An 18,482-nucleotide genomic window follows, 5' to 3' on the forward strand; every position below is an offset into this window, starting at 1 on the left:
CCGAGATGCCTGAAGAAAAGCAGTTTTGAGCATCTGCCCTGCCCTCTTCACTCCTGACGGTGGCGCCCATCTCATTCCAAACCCAGGGTTCTCTAGAGGCGTGGCCTCCTCAAAGTGGGCGTGGCTTAATTGCCAGTGGGCTAAAGCTCAGGTGGCCTCAGGTTGTTTTCCCATACTAAGGAACCTAGTCCCCAAGGAATCTAGTTCCCAACCTACTCAGCAATATGAAGAAACAAAGAAAATCCCCAACACAAGGGGAGAACAACGAAAACAATCTAGAACATTCCGTCAATACAGTTCACCTAAGGGACCTCTCTGACATAGAATTCAGATACGAAGTCATCATGATGTTCAATCGACTCAATGAAACAGTCAGACAGACAGCCAGTAATACCACAGAAAAAATCGACAAATTACGAGAAGAAATGAGAGCAGAAATGTCACGATTAAAAGATTCCATAGATGAAATGAGAAACTCAGTTTCTTCTCTTAAAAATAGAGTGACCACAGATGAAGAGAGAATCAGTGAGCTGGAAGATCAGCTGCAACAAGCCAACACCCAACAACAAACAGTGGCAAGGGACCTCAAAATGGCTCTACAGAGAATCAGAGTCCTAGCAGATGATTCCAAGAGGAACAATATTAGAATCATGGGACTACCTGAACCTCAGGGAAACAATCCCAACGAAAAAAACACCGTCAAACAAATCATTGCTGAAAACTTCCCAGAGCTGCACAATGCAGCCATTCAGGTTCAAGGAGCCCGAAGGGTGCCAGCTAAAAGAGACCCCAACAAAAACACTCCAAGACATATCATAGTTAGAATGATCGATACTGCCAATAGAGACACAATACTGCAAGCAGCAAGAGCAAAGAAGGAAATCACATACAAAGGAGCATCCCTTAGATTCACAGCAGACCTATCAGAGGAAACCCTACAAGCCCGAAGGCAGTGGCGAGATATAGTCAAAAAACTCACGGAAATGAATGCTTCCCCAAGAATACTCTACCCGGCTGAACGCTCCCTCAAAATCGAAGGGACGGTACACTGTTTTATAGATAAACAGCAGCTCAGGAACTTCATAGACTCAAAACCAAACCTAAAGCAGGGTCTAAAGGGGCTACTATAAGAAAAGACAAACCCTACAACCACAACACACCCGCACAGAAAGATGACACAAAACCCCATAACCATTCTCTCTCTCAATGTCAACGGTCTAAATTCACCAGTTAAGAGACACAGAGTGGCAAAATGGATACAGAGACAGAACCCAACATTCTGCTGCCTACAAGAAACTCACCTCAACAGCCAGAGCAAACACAGACTCAAAGTCAAAGGATGGAAAACAATCCTGCAAGCACACAACTCCCTCAAAAAAGCTGGGGTGGCCATACTAGTATCCGACAACATTAATTTCACCTTGAAAAAGATTAGAAGGGACAGTGAAGGCTATTTTCTCTTCATTAAGGGATACGTACAACAGGAAGAAATCACACTCTTAAATGTATACACACCTAATGAGGGAACAGCTAAATATTTCAAACAACTGCTAACAGATTTTAAGGAGGACATCACTACCAACACAATAGTACTTGGAGACTTCAACATCGCCTTATCACCTCTGGATAGATCAAAAAGAACAAAACCCAGCAAGGAATTATTTGCTTTGAAAGAAATAATAGAAGAGAAAGGGCTTATGGACTTATACAGGGCTTTACACCCCAAAAAGAAAGAATACACATTCTTCTCCAGCGCGTACGGAACATTTTCCAAAATAGACCATGTGCTAGGACACAAAACATACCTCAACAGAATCAAGAAGATAGAAATAGTATCAGCCATCTTTTCAGACCATGATGCACTGAGGATAGAAGTGAATCACACAAAGACACGGAGAACCAAATCAAACACCTGGAAATTGAATAACTCGATGCTGAACAATGAGTGGGTCAGGAACGAAGTCAAGAATGAAATCAAAAGATACGTGGAAACAAATGAGAATGAAGACACAAACTACCAGATCTTATGGGATGCAGCGAAAGCTGTATTAAGGGGAAAATTTATACCTCTACAAGCATATCTTAAGTCGATAGAAACGATGCACATAAACAATTTGACCTCACATTAGCTCAAGACCTTAGAAAAGGATCAACAGAAAGAGCCTAAATCAGGCAGAAGGAAAGAGATCATAAAACTTAGAGCAGAAATCAACGACATGGAAAACAAAGAAACAATCCGAAAGATCAATGAAACCAAGAGCTGGTTCTTCGAGAAAATAAATAAGATAGATAAACCACTAGCAACACTCACAAAGAAACAGAGAGAGAGAACCCTAATAAATCGAATCAGAAATAAGAATGGGGATATCACAACAGAAACTAAAGAAATTCAAGAGATCATCAGAGACTACTTTGAAAGTCTCTATGCCACGAAACACGAGAACCTGGAAGAAATGGATAAATTCCTGTATTCCTACGATCTCCCAAAGCTGAATCAAGAAGATATAGAGTACCTGAATAGACCTATTCACATCAAGGAAATTGAAACTGTAATCAAAAGTCTTCCCAAAAACAAAAGCCCAGGCCCAGACGGATTTACTAGCGAATTTTTCCAAACATTTAAAGAGGACCTATTGCCAATTCTTCTCAAGCTTTTCCAGGAAATTGAAAAAACAGAAACTCTCCCAAACAGCTTCTATGAAGCCCATATCTCTCTAATACCAAAAGGAAACAAAGACACCGCAAGAAAAGAAAACTACAGACCAATATCCCTGATGAACACGGATGCGAAGATTCTCAACAAAATACTAGCCAATAGAATACAACAACTCATCAAAAAGATCATACATCATGACCAAGTGGGATTCATCCCAGGGATGCAAGGATGGTTCAACATTCGGAAATCAATCAACATAATCCATCATATCAACAAAAGAAAAGATAAAAATCATATGATCATATCAATAGACGCAGAGAAAGCTTTTGACAAGATCCAGCACCCATTCATGATGAAAACCCTTGCCAAAATGGGGATAGAGGGGACTTTCCTCAATATAGTTAAAGCCATCTACCACAAACCTACAGCAAACATCATCCTCAAAGGGGAAAAACTGAGACCCTTCCCCCTAAGGTCAGGGACGAGACAAGGATGCCCACTCTCTCCACTACTGTTCAATATAGTACTGGAAGTACTTGCAATAGCGATTAGGCAAGAAAAAGATATTAAGGGCATCCAGATAGGGAAAGAAGAAATTAAGCTCTCACTATTCGCAGATGACATGATACTATACTTAGAGAACCCTAAAACCTCTACCAAGAAACTCCTAGAAACAATAGGCTTGTATAGTAAAGTGGCAGGCTATAAAATCAATACCCAAAAATCCATGGCATTCCTATACGCAAATAGTGAAAGAGAAGAAAGTGACATCAAGAAAACAATCCCATTCACAATTGTGCCCCAGAAAATCAAGTATCTAGGAATCAGCTTAACTAAGGAAGTAAAGGACCTGTACAAAGAAAACTACAAAACGCTACTTCAGGAAATAAAAGAGGACACGAGGAAATGGAAAAACATCCCCTATTCATGGATGGGGAGAATCAACATCATCAAAATGGCAATACTTCCCAAAGCACTGTACAAATTCAATGCAATCCCTATAAAGATACCCATGACATTCTTCAAAGAAATGGAGCAAACACTCCTGAAATTTATATGGAACAATAAGCCCCCACGAATAGCTAAAGCAATTCTCGGGAAAAAGAAAATGGGAGGAATCAACCTCCCTAACTTCAAACTCTACTACAAGGCAGTAATAATTAAAACAGCATGGTACTGGAACAAAAGCAGAGCTGCAGACCAATGGAACAGAGTTGAATATACTGACATTTCCTCCCAAACATATAATCATCTAATTTTTGATAAGGGGGCAAGAAAAGTGAAATGGAGCAGGGAAAACCTCTTCAATAAACTGTGCTGGCAAAATTGGATGGCGACATGCAAAAAATTGGGCTCAGATCTCTGCCTAACACCATACACAAAAGTAAGATCAAAATGGATTTTATGACCTCAACATCAGACCAGAATCCATAATGTTTATTGAAAACAAAGTCGGCAAAACTCTCCATGATATTGAAGCTAATGGTATCTTCAAAGATGTCACGCCACTGGCCGAGCAAGTGAAAACAGAGCTAGACTAATGGGACTATCTTAAACTAAGAAGCTTCTGCACCTCAAAAGAAAAAGTGACCAAAATACAAAGACAGCCTACAGAATGGGAAAGGATATTCACCAAATACACATCCGACAAGGGGTTGATATCAAGGATATACAAGGTACTGGTTAAACTCCACAAGAAGAAATCACCCAACCCCATCAAAAAATGGGGTGAGGAAATGAACAGAAACTTTCGCAAAAAAGAAATTCGAATGGCAAAAAGGCACATGAGAAAATGCTCTACATCACTAATCATCAGAGAGATGCAGATCAAAACCACAATGAGATATCATTTCACACCACAGAGACTGGCCCACATCCACAAGAACAAAAGCAACCGGTGCTGGCGCGGATGTGGCGAGAAAGGGACCCTCCTTCACCGCTGGTGGGAATACCGACTGGTACAACCCTTTTGGAAAACAGTATGGACGACTCTCAAAAAATTAGAATTTGATCTGCCATTTGACCCAGCTATAGCACTCCTGGGAATATATCCCAGAAAGGCAAAAAGGTATAGTCGAAGTGACATCTGCAATTGTTTGTTCATTGCAGCACTCTACAATAGCCAGAATCTGGAAAAAACCTGAGTGCCCAAGAACAGATGACTGGTTAAAGAAACTTTGGTACATTTACACAATGGAGCACTATGTAGCTGTTAGAAAAGATGAAGTTATGAAATTTACATACAAGTGGTACTACATGGAAAGTATCATGTTAAGAGAAATGAGTCAGAAAGAGCGGGATAGACACAGAAAGATTGCATTCATCTGGGGAACATAAAGCAACAAAAAGGGAGATTAACACCCAGGAATGGCTGAGATTAGTACCAGGAATTTTGCTCCATGAATGGAAGGCCAGCCACACGTTCTAGGTGAAAAGAAGCTCAGATAGAGAAGAGAGCACCAAATGAAGGGTGTTGTGAGGACCCTCCCAAGGTGGGAGAAGCATGCTAAAAGTAGTCTATAGACCAAACATGATTGCCACTCAAAGCCTCTCTTGCAAAACACAGTACCCAAAAGAAGAAAGAGAGAACGGGCACTGCAACATCCTTTCGAGATGAGACGTCACTTAAAATCCTCAAGGGTGAGGGCCTGCCTGGTTCTCAGCTTGGTGTCATGAGGGTCAGACTCACCTTCAGCAGTGCCATCCTTGGGATCCCATCTACAGAAACCTCCCCCACAGACACACACCTTACACACCTCCAGTGGCTGCTGACAATAAACAAGCAGGACGGTGGGCTGAGGGCCACCTGCTAGCCATAGGAGAAACTGACCTGATCCCAGGAAACCAGAGCCACCAGGTCCTATTTTCTAGATTTCCTGTGGGACACCCTCAGCCCCAAAACCTGACTCAGAGAGGATCTAGACAGGGAGCAGCCTTGGCCCAGCTGAGTGGTCCTGCTCACCAGTAGCGCTTGCTCCCTCTCTCTAAGGTACTGGATTCTTGAAGCTGGATCTGCAAGCTGACTGCCACCCACAAGCAACGGTCAGCCACAGGCATTAGTCTCTGATATTCTCCAGCAGAATGGCACAAACACCACCCGAGAGTACATGAAGCTAGTCCAGAGACTGTGGGCATGCCTGCCCTATCCCTGGGGTGAGGAGCTACAGGGAGGAGAACCTGACAGATAGGACAAGGAAGCTGCTGGACTTCTGCCTGGCTGACCCAACACCACACATGGTCCCTCACACCATGCCAGAGTGATCCCTGAAAACAGAGGCAGGAGAAAGGCCTGAGCATCACTGGGTGTGGCTCAATAACCCAAATTCAAGCCTCCTGCAGGTGAGAAAACAGGACCACAAGTTGATGAACTTGGTAAAAATCTCGCCACACATAGGTTTGGACCAAGTCCCAGAGCCAAACTCTCTCCTTTCTCCACAGCGTTTCCAGGGACCTGGGCTCCACGTGGCCGTTCCACTCGGGGCAGTTGGCTGTGTCCACACCCAAAGCAGGAGGGAATATGTAACGCAGGAAGCCCCTGCCCCATGTCCCTCCAGTTCTGAGTTGAAAGAAGGCTAATGTGCCAGCCGCCTACATACCGCCTAAAATATTCAGGGAGCCACAGGCCCTCACTGATCTTTGGTACAAGGGGTTGGGGGGGTAACCCAATTATGCTCAGGGCTTATACCTAGCAGTGCTCACTTATGACAGTGCTCAGAGACCATGTATGGTCCTCAAGGCTCACTTCTGGCAGTGCTCAGAGACGGTGTATGGTGCCATGGGTTGAACCTGAGTCAGCCATGTACAAGGCAAGCTTAATCCCTGTACCTCCAGGCCTCACTGACATTTTCACCCAGCTGTAAGATGGACCCTCAAATTTCTGCACCTTGCAAGAGGACTGGGACCCCTTACTTCCAGAGTGCCGACTCCCCATGTAGCACTGCCAGGGTACCCCGACCTGGCCCCAACTCAAACCAGGTGGTGGAACTCACAGAGAAGGGAAACCAAGGCACCTTCCTCCCTCAGTGAGCAAACAGCTACTCAGAACAAAGGAGGCTCCTGGCTCTCCTAGGAACCAGCCCTAGCCTAGTGCCCATGGCTTTGGCCTCCTCAGCCACCACCGGAGACATCACGTGGCCCACTGAGGTGATCCCTCGCCCTTCCTCACCTTCGCCAGAGGCAGTGCCTTCCCCACCTAGTCTTGGCTTCAGCTCCCCAACAGCTTCTCTGGGGAAGGTCTGGCCCGGGGAGCCTGGGTCCTCCCCACAGTTTCCTGCGGTTGCCTCAGGTACAGGTGACCTCTACAGTAAGGAGACATGCAGAAGAGGTTGGATAGAAGATGTGGATTCTGCTGCCCAGGTCCTGCTGATGGCAGCCTGAGGAAGCTGCGAAAACCAACAGCAGAAGCTGGAGGAAGGAGTTGAATAAAGCAAGAACCAGCTTCCAGAGGGTGGGTTTGTCCATGAAAAGCAAGACCACTGGTATCTGGGCAACAGCTATAGGACAGTAGGGTAGGCACTTACCTGGAAAATGGCCAACCCAGGTTCATTCCCTGGCACCCTATATGATCCCCTGAGCATCACCAGGAGTGATCCCGGAGCACGGAGCCAGAAGTGGGATCTGAGCATCGCTGGGTGTGATTCCTAAACACAACGATAATGAGATAACTGGTGTCCTATGAGGCGCACTGGTTTGGGACTTTCTCCATCTTCACGGAAAGAGACTGTTTCTGCTCTCCAGGACACCAGAAGGCAGGGGGGAGTGGGGGGAGAGGGAACAGGGTGGAGGCTGGACCACTGGCATATGAGCCTGCGTGCACTTGCCCCTCTCCCCTGGACCCGGCATGATGCCACAGAGGGGACAATGGGACAAAGGACAAAGCAACTAACTATGCCTTGTCATTCCTTCCCTGGGAGTAGCAATGCAAAACAAGAGCACAGCAGGTCAGCAGACTCCAGAAGCTTCCTTCAGCCCATGGGTGTCACAGGCCTTCCTTGCTGAAGGGGGATTGGCACTCTGCAGCACTGAGAGCAAATAGCTTTTCCTCTCCGTACCCTCTGAGGGAAACGAAGCCCGGCTCCAGGGCCCCAGCCATGTGCTCTCTCCACGCAATTTCATTCAACCTGGGTTTTCCCTGATGGGGAAAGGAACTCGCTCAGCGTGAGGACGATAAGGTAGAAGCTGGGAGGTTCGGAGACTTGAGTTCTTTTTTGTTCAATTCCTACAGTATCCCTGATTTCCTTTCCATATTTGAACTAGAAGGATGGAAATCATCCCATCTTTCTCTCCTTCGACTCCTGTCTCTCAGGGTCAGGCCAGCTTGCTTATTTCTGGGCCCCTCACGCCTTGACACCCTTTCTTTCTCCTCCCCCGTGGTTCCCTTCTGAGCAACACTATCAATCCACCGGTGTCCCATCCTCTCTCCAAAGTTTTATCTTCCCATAAAAAGACCCCATTGCAATTTAACCCATCCAACCCCCCCTTTCATATTACTAAACTATTCGATTAAAATTGCTTTAAAAAATTGCTTTAAAAATGTTATGATTTGGGGCTGGAGCGATAGCACAACGGGTAGGGCGTTTGCCTTGCACGCAGCTAACATGGCTGACACAGGTTCGATTCCCAGCACCCCATATGGTCCCCTGAGCACCGCCAGGAGCAATTCCTGAGTGCATGAGCCAGGAGTAACCCCTGAGCATAACTGGGTGTGACCCAAAAAGCAAAAAAAAAAAAGTTATGTTTTATTCTGTTAGACTTAAAAAAATCTAAACTATTTCCTTGCTATTTCAAAGGGTGTTATCGTCTTTCCAGCAATGTGAACAGCTTGGATTTCCTTTGTCAGCTCCAATTCCACCTGTGCAACGTCCTTTCACTTCTCTGCTTGGTAGCCACAGACACCCTAATACCCACATGACACCACGTTGGCCCACATGACACCTCTTCTAAACCAAGAGGCTAAACAGCCGGTCCTGAACATGCCTGATTTCTCCCTCTTTAGTGAACTAAGAACTTCTCCTCAGCATCACCCGTCCAGCGTCCAGTAGATTGTAAACAAGGCCTCTCTACCACTACCAAGGTCTTGAAATACAACTGTGTGTCTCTGATAACTGCACAGTGAGCAGCTACGCTGGCTTTTTTTTATTTTTATCTGGTTACACTGATTTGGGGGAAGAGCTGGGCCACACCCAACTGTGCTCAGGGCTTATTGCATTATGCTCAGAGATCACAACTGGCCATGCCCTGGGACCTATGTGGTGACTCATGAAAGGCAAATGTCTTAAATTCCCTATGCCCAAATTAATTTGTTTTTTTTGTTGTTGTTGTTTTTTGTTTTCTTCTTTGGGGGCTACATCATGTGGTGCTCAGGGTTTACTCCTTGCTTGGCGCTCAGGGACTGATCTTACTGTGCTCGGGAACCGTACGGGGTACAAGGGATGAACCGCATGCTGGGAAGCACCCTTCTCACTGTACTTCTCTCCAGCACTCACAATATTGATTTCTAAGGGTGCAAAGGTTTATGATTTAGGGTGCAATGTCAACATAACGTGCTGACCTCCAACAAGTCTCCACCACAGTCCACTGGGCCCTTTTATCCGATCCCTCCCTTCCCCTTGGCAACCTTATTTCAGTGTCTAAGGATTTCCTTTCATTGAACACTGTCTCTCCCTTGCTCTCTTCACACCCCACCTAGGAGTGCACCACGCTGTATTTTAGCCAGGACAACACTTGGCACGAGGCCCTCCACATCCTTGTTACCTTGCTAAGGTGCCTGTACTTTGTCAAATTGAGAAAGCGTGAGACACCTTGATTAAAGAACATAGGGCAAGAGCCAAGCGCACCAACCAACAGGTCCCCCCTTAAAAACAAACTAGAACTATCCAGAAGGCGCATCTGCCCTAGACTAAGGATCCAGCTCACCCTCCACAGCCCATCCCTTTCCCTGGGAGTTGGGCACCATCTCCACCCTCCACGGGTCCCCAGACACAGACAAAGCATCTGTCTGCTGTCAAGAAACAATGCAGATGGTACCAGGGAGAGAGGACAGCGGGGAGGACACTGTCTTCCCAGTCAACCCAGGTTGATCCCAGGCATGCCATATGGTCCCCAGTGCCCCACCAGCAGTGATTTCTGAGCACCCAGCCAGGAGCAAGCACTGAACACTGCCAGGTGTCGCCCCAAACCAAAAACAAACAACAAATAATCCCAAAAGAATGACACAGAGCTAGGAAATCTCAAATGTAATTTATTTTTATTTCTGTTTCTCACAATCATTAAAAAGATTATATAAAACTATTGCTTTCTTCTCCTGAATAAGTTGGGGAGTGGCAGAAGGGAGCTTGTACTTCTCTGCTCAAGCAACTCGCCTCCTCAGACTCAAAGTTAGTGACTCACTGGCTCTGTGAGGGGCCTGAAGGCCGCTGTGTCTGCCTGTGTGGGAATGGCCGAGTTCGGCTTCCTGAGATAGTCAGGCACCCCGTCCTGGGAGCACTCACTGGTCTTCACTTGAGGAAGAAGAAGTGTCCAAGAGAGATCGGCACCGGTATTCAGGAATGAAGGGAGAGGAAGGCGGGAAGAGGCTGCCGGCCCTGATGCAGGGTGACATCCGGAAGGACTGAACAGAGCAGGAGCCCGAAAGCGGTCGGTGCTGGTCCAGGTGGCAGAGTATGGACACTGTCGCACCTGGTCAAAACTCAGCCTCCGTGGGGCCGGGCAGACAATACAGGGGCGACAGCGCTGGCCCTGCACACCGCAGACCTGCCTGGGTTCAATCCCCAGCATCACAGATGGTCCCCTGAACCTGCCAGGAGTGATCTCTGAGCACAGAGTCAGGAGTGAGTCCTGAGCATTGTCAGGTATGGCTCCCCAAAAAACAACAAATAGAACATCTTTGTGGAGAGTTGTATCACTTTTCTTTAAATAAATACAGAAACTCATAAATATTGGGGGTAGGGACTAAACAAACACAAATATTGGGTGGATCACACACACACACGAATATTGGAAGATTAAACACACAAATATTGGGGGTAAAACAAACACAAATACGGGGGGTGAAAGAAACACGCAGATGTTGGGGGGAGGGAGTTGGCACTTCCCAGTGCTTTGGTTCCCAGAGCTGAAAGTGCTTAAGAGCACTGGGGTGGGGGCAGGGAGGATGTGGTACCCAGGATCCAACCCAGGACCTCCGGTGTGCCATGCATGAGCACTACCACTTCAGCCACACCCCCAGCCCCAGGGCTGTTCTGTTTGGTAAACTGAGGTAACACTGGCTGACAGGATGCTATGTGTCAAGTATACTATTACACAGCTTTGAGAGCTGCCATGCCCTGTTCTCCTCCAAAGAGCTGACGTCTCTGCCACTGTGAAGTAGAACCCACCGCCCACCCCCCACCCCGACTTCTTCCTTTGTGCCCTTATACCCTGGAAACCTGAGTTTGGTCTGGTCTGATCTCTTGCTTTGTTCCTTTATAGCCTAAGAAATCTATGAGTATCTGGTATTTATCTTTCATTTGCAAGTTATTTTGCTTAGTGTAACACTCTCCGTCTATGCTATCACAAAGGGCAAGAATTCATCTTTTCGTTCATTTTTTTTCTCTGTTTTGTGTGGGGAACACATCTAGTGGTGTCTGGGGACTACTCCCAATTCGGTGCTTGGTGATTGCTCCTGGCAGTTCTCAGGGGACCAGGCAGAGCTAAGGATGAACCCCGGGCCTCTTGCATACAAAGCACGTGTTCAGCCCATTTCATACTCTCTCCAGAGCAAGGAATCATCTTTTTTGTGGAATAGTACTCCATGGTGAATATTTACCACAATTTCTTTATCCATCCATCTGTTCTTAGAAATTTGGGCTGTTTCTAGGTAGAAGATATTGTAAATACTGCAAAGGGCTGGAGAGATGGCACAGTGAATAAGGCGCTTGTCTTGCACGCAGCCAACCAGTTTGATCCCTTGCACCAATATGGTCCCTGAGTACTACTAGGATCCTTGCAGGTGTGAGCATCACTGGCAACTAACAAAATATATATATTTGGTAAAATAATTTTTAAAAAATATTTTGTGTAACAAAATTTTGTGTGTATGATCTCTTGTATCATACAACAGGTAGTATTTAGAAACTGGGGATACGGTGCAAGTAGTTATGCACCTTAATGTGTGGTTTACAAAGCCCTGAGTTCAATCCCAAATACCATGAGCACCCCTGAGCATCCCCCAGTGGCTCTGATGGCCCACAAGCACCTCTGTGTCTGAGCACCAAATTGTCAGGCCTGCTGGGCCAGGCTCACATCCCTTGGGCACAACTGGGTGTGGCCCTGTGAGGCAGGTTCTCGCACTTGGCTATGTTGGCACAAGAGGAAGGTGGCTGCCATCTGCTCACCACGGCTATGAACTGGAGACCTGGGCTCGTCCTCTCGCCCAGCAGACTAGCTTTGACATGTACTCCAGCTTGTACCAGGAGACAAGAAAGCAAATGCAAACATGGCGTACCCAACTCTGGAACTAGCAGACTCTCACATCTGAGTCTGTGCCTGAAGCAAGTCACCAGGTGACTCTGCCCTATGGCAAAGGGCAGCCCATGACTGAGATTCCTGGCACCGGACAGGGTCACGGAGAAGGAGGCATGGGGACATCGCTGCAAGCTTCCACGGAATCAGTACAAGCCTGATACCTGTAGTTCTCCGGAAGAACACTTTGCTGTGGATTTCTCTGTTGGCATTTCAACCTGGAATGTTGAAAATAACAAGAAAAGAAATATGAGGACAAACATGACGAGCACAAGAAGCACTGGAGCCCGTGTTATTTCATGGGTTTCTCTGGTCTAGGTCCCTTCAGTAGAGTAGGTGATGAATCAGTTGAACCTCTTTGGGTAAGTCATCTCTCTATTGGTTCCTGTACCTTTCCTAAACCATTTTATCATCAGATGCCTTAGCTTTGTAGATTCTGCCTTGGCAGGCCCGTAAATAACTGAGAGCACTTTTACTGCCTAGAAACATTTTTTCCCCCCCGGCATGATGTTCTACACATATGAGTCATATTCCTCCCTCTAGGTAGAAGCATTTGGGTTTGCAGAGAGGGGTGGTGTGGGGGTGGAACAGCCACTTTAAGCACCACGTTTACACTGGTCACCGGAACCTCTAAAGTTTGAGCACTTTTATATACGTCTGTTTGGGGGGGTATACCTGGAAGTGATCAGGGGTTACTCCTGGAGGGGCTCAGGGGACCATGCATTACTGAGCACTGAACCCAGACTCCACATGCAAAGCATGTGCGCGAGCCCACTGTACTGTAAGAATATCCATGGATAGATTAATACATAGATAGATAGATAGATAGATAGATAGATAGATAGATAGAGTTATACATGTTCTTATTGTTGTTTGTTTTTAGATCACATCCAGGTGTATTCAGGGCTTACTCCTGGCTGTCTGCTAAGGGATCATTCCTGGTAGGCTTGATGGACCACATGGGGTGCCAGAGATCAAACCGGGCTGGCTGTGTGCAAGGCAAATGCCTTTCCCACTGTACTCATACTGGCCCTGGGGCTAAACATATTTGGAAACAAGATTTAGTTTGGAAATAGTCAAAAAGGGCTAGAAAAATATTAATTTTTTTTATTATCAAGACACTGATTTACACAGTTGTTCATGATAAGAAGACTAGACATTCTTAGTTAAACCGGTGCAATGTGGGGCCAGAGAGAGAGACAGAGTACAGTGGATGAGATAGTTGCCTTGAACGCTGTGTTTAATCCTCAGCAATATATATGGTCCCCTGCCAGGAGTGATTCCTGAGCCCAGAGCTACTAGGTATGGCCCCAAAACCAACAAACACAGTAAAATCTCGTAGGAAGCTGTATGTTGGGCAGAGGGGCACCCTGGGGGTGGGCAGTGTGGGGACTTCACCCCTGAGCTCTCAGTTTCTATGTGTGAGAACAAGACTGCCTGGGCATAGCCAGTGAGGCTCAAATACTGATAGGGGGCAGGGGCAGATGGCCACTAAGTGATTGGGCAGGACATTCTTCTCCAACACAGCATCAGAAATCACAAAGCACACTGACAACATCCCAACCGAGAGGCTGGAGCTCAGTGGTAGGGCAGCTGCCTTGCACGTGTGAGGCCCTGGGTCTGAGCCCCCAGTACTGCCTCCCACCCACCCCGGTCCCGCGGCCAAAGAATAAAATCCCAGCCTCAAGCCTGAGCATTCGCCAACACCCTCCACTGTTTATAATCTCGAACTCCCAGACCCAATCCTAAACACAGAACTAGATTTTTTTAGACCCCCTTACCTCAGCCAACCGTTTCTGAATGCTACAATGAGCACAATGAGCACAATGACCAGAATGATGAAACACACAACAGAATGACAATCATTTTGATTCGATATTCTGCAGAGAGAAAGAAGAGAATGTTAAGAGAAATCTCAAAGTGATCACACCACCCCTACTTAGATCTCTGTGGCTGTGTGTCTCCACCATGTCCACGGTACAAGCCCGACTCCTGCCTCCATCCCCTCTTCACCCCCCACACAGTGTGCTCTGGCCTTGCCCAAAGTGCTCTTCAGTCCTCAACACCATGCACGTGCACACACACCAGCCACACGCAGGCTCCAGCCGCACACGCATGTGCACGCCCCTTGCACACTGCTATCGCCCAAGCGTGTGAATCTTCATGAATGGCCTCCTGGGAATCTCATGGGCCATGGGTATGATGTCTAACGTGGGGCTTCAGGAACATGTTAGGTCCTTAGGGTTAAGTGTCCACCTGCCCCCTCCTCAGTGGTATTTGTGCACCTAGAAAAGAGCCCCTGAGAGACCTCTGTCCCTTCCTGCATGAGGATACTGAGAGTCTGCAAGCGGGACGAGGGTCTTCACCCATCCATGCTGACATCCTGACCTCAGACCAAAGAGAATACTTTGACTCTGTGTGTAAGCCGCTGAGGCTGTGGCAACTTTTTACAATAAAGCAGTTTAGTTTGGAAAAACAGCACAGGGGCTCAGGTGCCTGCTTTGCATACAGCTGAGCGCAGCTGAACAAACTGAGTTCCACTAGGAGTAATCCCTGAGTATAAAAACAGGACTCAATCCTGAGCATAACGGGGCATATGCTAACTCCTGCCCCCCACCATAAATAAACAGCCCAAACAGGCCAAGAAATATATACATACCCCAAACAAGCCCTTCATATCACATACTATTTCCTGTATGCATGGTTCAGTCCCATAACACCTCCCCCTCACCCCCAAGACCTGAACTCTGAGCACAGACCTCCCTCATCCTTCCTGCCTGGGACAATGCCAGGCCCCATCTGGTACATCCAGACCACACTGCCCTGCTCTGCCCGGGCCCAGGTCAGCCCCTGCCCTCCGGGGGTGCTCTGGGCTCAACACCAGGGGATGGACCGAGCAAAGGATCCCATCCGGTACCAGAGCCATGACCAAAAATGCCAGGATCTGATCTCTGTGACCATCTCTCCTCTGCGTTTCTTTCTCCTAAGCCAGAGGGTTCCCAAATTCATGTGGCCTATCGCACCCTTTGCAGAAAGACATTACGCATCACACCCAACATCCCCCTCCCCACGCCACCCACACTTGCTACCTTTTTATTGCTTTGCGTTTGTCTGTTTGCTTTTTGGATCACACCCAGCTATGCTCAGGGTTACTTCTAGCTCTGTGCTCAGAAATTACTCGAGTAAAGGCAGTGCTCCAGGACCATACGGGATGCCGGGAATCAAACCCAGGTCAGTTTTGTCAAAGGCAAATGCCCTACCTGCTGTACTATCACTTCAGCCTCTATTGGTTTGTTTTCGGCAGTGCTCAGAGTTTACTCTTGGCTCTGCACTCAGAGACCACTCTTAGTGGTGCTTGGGGGACCTTGTGGGGTGCCAGGGATCAAACATAGGTTCGCTATGTGTAAGGCTAGTTCCCTACCCACTGTACTACCTCTCAGGCCCCCCAAAGCTACCTTCTGTGAAGGAGCAAACAGAAAGAGCTCCCCTATCCTGCCTGAAGTTACAGCTGTCCCCCTGGATGGCTCCAGTGTCCTTCGCCAGGGGACGGAATTGCCCACTTTAGGCAAGTCTGTTCTAGACCAAGGGTCCAGTAGAGGACCACTCTCCTCTATAGCCTCTTGATCCCAAGTTCAGCACAGAAGCCAGAATGACCGACTTGGCCTCTCCCGTGCCTGGCGTGGCCTGAAGTCTGACCGGAAGAGTGATGGCAGGGTGGGGTCCTTGGGGCTCTGATAGACCCTAGTCTCAAAAGACATGGACACAACAGACCTTTTCATAGAGGCCACCTAGATCGCTTAACTGCTGTGAGCAAATATACAGCCCTGATTCCCCAAGGATGAGCACTCCCACCCCCACCCCTGGCTTATGGGGACACATCCTGACTGTCAGATCTGGGGCTGACACACACCCCGCCCCTCCCCTAGATAGCCAGGGCAGAAGCCACAGGTGTTACTCTCTATATACCTTATCCCCCTGCTCACCTTGCACAGTGGGGGTGCTGTTCCTCACCTGGCAGGTGAGTAAGGCTGAGGGCTTTATGTCATGACACCTGTACAGAGCCTTGCTGTCCCGCACTGAGGGCTTTCGCTTCAAGGTGCAGTTGACGCTGAAAGTATTCTGTAGACAGGAGCAGCATGGCGTGCAGGTGACTGTGATGTTTTCATGAGCCCCCTCTGTGCTGTTGGGCTGAGCTGCCGGAACAGAGTGGACAGTAAGGGTAGGTAGGAGCTAGCTGCATCTCCACTCCCTGATTCTGACTCACCACAAGCCTCTGGGAAAGGGGCGTCAACTGAAAGGGAGTTGAAGCTACTCAGTACAGTGGGCTTAATACTGGACAGCCTGTGACCCTGATATCTTCGAGAGCCCAAGGAGAGAAATGGAACACGGCTGTGGTGGGCATGGCCGATGTCCACTCTTCAGTAACCGGGGCATGTCAAAGCACCTCTCCCCGGGCCTGGGATACAGCTCAAAGAGGCTCGAACAGGCACCTTGCATGCTCAGGACCCTGAGCTTGACCCCCAGTGGCATGAGAGCACAGTCAGACCCCAAGGCCCCACTGGGTCTAAGCAGCAGCGCATCTCTCAGACTAAGCTCCTAACCATCAGCTCACACAGTATCTCTGGGAGGGGGGCACGAAATCTCCTGAGTATTGCTTGGGTGCCCCCCTCAAATAATAATAATAATAATAATAACCACACCTCCCTCCTCCTCTGCAACTGAGTATTATCACATGAGCTTACTAGCAGGAGCAACTTCCAAAGTGTATCTACCTGTGCTCAGGGCTCACTCCTGGATCTGCAATGAGGGATCACTCCTGGCAGCCTCGGGGACCATATGGGGAGCCAGGAATCAAACCCAGGTGGGCAGCGTGCAAGTCAACTGCTGTAACCCACTATATTCTCTTTTGTGCCTCACCCAAGAGTATTTTTGTGAGGGGAGGGGAGTAAAACAAACACAGGCATAATCTTATCAAGAAAAGAATAAGTTAAAATGAAGATGGAGCTAGAGAGATAGGACAGGGAATTTTGCACCGCCTTCCTTGCATGTGGCTGACCTTGGTTAGATCTTCAGCACCAGATACTCCCCCGAGCACTGCCAGGTATAATTATGGAACACAAAGCCAGGAATAGCACCTGAGCATCATCAGATGAAGCCCAAAACCAAAAAATAAAGAAGGAAGGAGGTATGAGAGGAGGGAGAGAGGGAAGGAGGGAGGGAAGGAGGGAGGGAAAGAGGAAGGAAGGAAGGAAGGAAGGAAGGAAGGGAGGGAGGGAGGGAGGGAGGGAGGGAGGGAGGAAGGAAGGAAGGAAGGAAGGAAGGAAGGATGGATGGAAGGAAGGAAGGAGTCTGTGGAAGCTGAGGCGTGAAACCCAGAACTAACTGACTTAGGCCCATGCCCCGAACCTCTGTGCACACCCCAACACCAAGGGCAGAGTCCTGCCCTTGAGACTCACCTATAAACTCTAGCAGAATGCTTTCCTGTGACTTCGAAGAAGTGTTTATCGTCTCATAGCAGTATTCTTCTGTAGAAGTTAAGTTTTTAGGTCCAAAAAACAATGATAGCTCTTGGCAATCTTTAAACTGCTTTGAAGTGTTAACTTGACTCTTCCAATACCACCAAGTACCTATAATCTTGAAGTCCGAGGAATGAGGAGATGAGATCTCGCAGGAGATGGGATTCCAGGGCACTGTTGGACTCTCCCCAGCCTTCTGCTCTTTCTGTGCACCTGTGACTATAAAGGACATCAGGCTGGGGTGATGCTTTGTAAAAACAGCTCAGGAACTCTCACACAGAATTGAAAAAAATCCCTATTGGGGAGCAGAGGACCAGAAGAGGGGTGAACGGTGGGATGTGGGGAATGGTTTCAGGTACAGGGCACTCATTCATCAACAAATATAAGACCCTCCAACTTCTACACTATTTTTTTTATTACTTTAGTCCCTTGCAATTACACAGAAGCCTCTGAATCACTTTCTCATTTCTGTATCACTCTGCCACCTTAGTGCTGTCTTCTCATCTACAGATGTGTTCTCGCCATGAGCTGTGGGCTAAATATATCTGTGCCCTGCCCCAGTGAGACTAATCCCCAGGCGATATTTGGAGGAGGCTCTGTGGGTCAAGAGGGAGGAGTCCTCATGAATGGGGTTCATGCTCTTGTAAGAGACTCAGGTGAGGTAGGATAAATGAGACTCTGTACCTGGGGATGCAGTGAGAGGGTGTCTGTCTATGAGCATAGAAGAGGATTCAGTCTGAGAACCATAAAGGTCTGTGCTTTAAGCCACTCAAGCAGAGGAACTTGCTATGGCAGAACAAGAAGACTAA

This window comes from Sorex fumeus, unplaced genomic scaffold (assembly GCF_029834395.1).
Source record: "Sorex fumeus unplaced genomic scaffold, SorFum_2.1 ptg000007l, whole genome shotgun sequence".
Classification (NCBI taxonomy): Eukaryota; Metazoa; Chordata; class Mammalia; order Eulipotyphla; family Soricidae; genus Sorex; species Sorex fumeus.